The following is a 2947-nucleotide window of genomic DNA, read 5'->3' on the forward strand; positions in this document are numbered from 1 at the left end:
TATCCTATGTGTTTCATCTACGCCCCTTAAGCATGCGTCATGATTTACATAACAGAACAGGGGAGGTCCTATCGCGTCACATCCCGATTCCTCGTTAACACCTACTACAACATCTCCTCCTCCCCATGCTCGGTAAAGCCTTGCCCCGTTACAGCGTGTTATTCGCTTGCCGACTAATAGCTCTAGTGTAGGTTATACAGAGGGTGATATGCTATGTTCTTAGGTAATTCGAGTCGGGCCACTCGTGTCAGCATGTGACAGACTCACATATAATATAATTACAAGCAAGGCGACTATAAATACCACAGTTGCTGCTGAAACTTGTGTTCTCTCCATCTCTCATAGTCCCTTCCAGAACCCATACATAAGCATAACATACATCGCATAGCGATACATATTAATATAAGTACAATTATTATAATGACACAAACGATAAAGAGTTGCTTCAACCATGTGAGGTCAGGTAACCAGCTCGTAAGCTTCTCCCACAAGTCCCGGAATCCGAATGAAGTATTGTGCATGGACACTTGATGGAGTAAGAGTCTGTTACCATATTGTCTGAACATCTGTTTCTATCCTTTGAGTCTTATCGATGCAGGCACAGCGGCTTTGATTTATTACCACACAGACTCCTCCTTCTTTGGCCATTAAGAGGTCTAATGCCATCCTATTCTGTAATACCACCTTGCTAAGAGTTGAAACTTCTCCCTGTAATGTCCTGATTGCATCAACGATGGCATTTTCTATTATTTCCAAGGTGGCTGAAATGTTAACAATTGCTTTTTCTGCTGGGAGAGAACCCCCTACACCCGCCACTGCGCTAGATGGAGTCAACGGCCAGTCACCTGGCCATTCCTGATGCAATATAACTGTGACATCTGCTACAGAATCTACTAGCACGGTGATGAGTATAGATCGTGGGCCTGCATAGCTGCGGGGTACCACCCCGGGATATGAAACCATAATCTTGATGAGGGGTCGATCCTGACAATCCAGTGTTAGTGCCACTGTGGGCGTGTGATGAACTTGAGGGGAGGAGTTGGGGTTGGCCCAATCAGAGGAATGGGGGAGGGGCCCTGGGCCTGTGGGACCCTCCCGCTTCTGTTTCCCTGCTGCTGCAGTCCATCTCTCTTGGGCGCGCCCTTACTTGGGCACTGGCAGACGGTGTGGCCATGCCCTCCGCAGTTCCAACATATCGGTTCTATCGGCTCCCTCATCAGGCCCCATCATCCCTGTGCCCCACACGTGGTCAGGCTATTTGCCTTAATGTGGCCCGTTTGGCCACACCCATAGCACGGTCCCTGGGGTGTTGTGCTCCAACTGCAGCGACAATGGCCACCGCTAACCTTTCGTTGGTCGAAGATGCTGTCTTCTGCTTATCCAGAATATATTTGATCATCTCCCCAGGCGTACCGAGTTGTGGAGCAGTTCAGAGAAGTTCCCTGACCTCTGTCTGGCTTTGTTGCTGGAGACAGTCCATAATAACTGGATCTTGGGCTGATTTCGGAAGTTCTGACCCCTGTATGGCTTTCAAGAGTCTGTCTGCAAAGGTGGAGAATAATTCCGTCGGCCCCTGGGTCACTTTGGTCCAGGGGTCCACTGACTCCACGCCCTTGGCTACTCTCTTGAATGCTTGAATCATCGAGTCTGTAGCCGCTATAAGCTCCCATGGTCTGAGCCTAGCTGCTTGTTCCTGGGGAGTCTCCATTCTCCTGGCCATTCCCGCCAAGCGCATTAGCGAGGACCCATGTAGTGGGTGGTTTGGGCTTGATTCCGCGGCCCCTACAGCCACTCGCAATCCTGCCATCCACTCTGAGGCCATAATGTATACTGTACTGGCGACAGCACCATGCGCATCAAATTCGTTATGTCATGAGGAAGAAGGGGACCTATAGATGTCATGGCCTCTAAGGCGTTCAGGGTGAGGGGTGAGTTCAAGCCTCACTTCTCCATGCAGTCTAGCAGGCGGGTAATGCCCTTTGGATCTAGAGGTACCCACTCAGGGTTTCCTCCATTGTTTACAACAACCGGGAAAACCTCCAATGATCTTCCTTCATCTATCAGACTAGATCTGACCTTTCCCCAATCTGTTAATGTACCCTTCTTAGTTCCCCAAGACAGAGCTGCCTCCCCCTCCCCCTCACTGTCCTCTTCCCTCGACTCTGTGTTTGCCTGATAAGGCGTTATCGGGTTCCGTGTTTCACATTCCCTCCCTGCCTCCCCCAGCTCAGCGCCTGCACGATAAGGCACTATCTGCTGAGGAGACTCCCGATTGGTCGCACTTTCTCATTTCCTTAAAAGGATATTGTGGCCATTGTGGTCGAATTAATGGGTCCGGATACAGCGGTGGGCAGTTGCCATCTTATCTCCCTCCATCAGGCGCAGTCGGGTCAGATGGCGTTGGTCAAACGCAGTCGCCATCTTGTCTCCCTCCACCGGGCACGGCTGGAGCAGATGGCGTCAGTCGAATGACATCACCCAAACACCTACAGGGTATATCGCCTCCCACCTTCTCTCCCTTCCCCACCTGCCCGTCATTCCGAAGAGCGTTAACACTCTGTTGACTCTCACCCAGACCCCTCTCGTCTCCACCAGCTGCTATAACCGCGCCTCCTGCTCCCTCCGCCAGCGGGGCAAGCCCGAGAAGCTGTCGAGCAGCCCCCGTCGCTTCTCCCTCCTCCCTTTCTGATTTTAATATTCCTAGCACCAAGCCTCATGCCTTGAGTTCTGTACCTGATTGGGTGCTCATCATGTGCTCTGCAAGCAGCAAAGTAATCTCATCCCACTTCTGGGGATTCAAAATATCCCTGGGGTCCTCACACACCCCCTCTCACTCCAACCGAAACACTACGGCAGCCAGTTCTTTCTTAGAAGGCGTATCCTTGCCACTGTAGTCCTTACCCAACGGCAACAATACCTTAATCACCGATTCCATCCTGGCCAGGAT

The 2947-nt window shown here is 51.3% G+C and overlaps 1 pseudogene; it reads right to left on the reverse strand.

Annotated features, from left to right (window-relative positions):
* Window positions 1-1249: 1249 nt before the first annotated feature.
* Window positions 1250-2085, reverse strand: LOC146545702 (uncharacterized; annotated as a pseudogene).
* Window positions 2086-2947: the final 862 nt, after the last annotated feature.

This window comes from Meleagris gallopavo, chromosome 1 (assembly GCF_905368555.1).
Source record: "Meleagris gallopavo chromosome 1, MGAL_WU_HG_1.1, whole genome shotgun sequence".
NCBI lineage: Eukaryota > Metazoa > Chordata > Aves > Galliformes > Phasianidae > Meleagris > Meleagris gallopavo.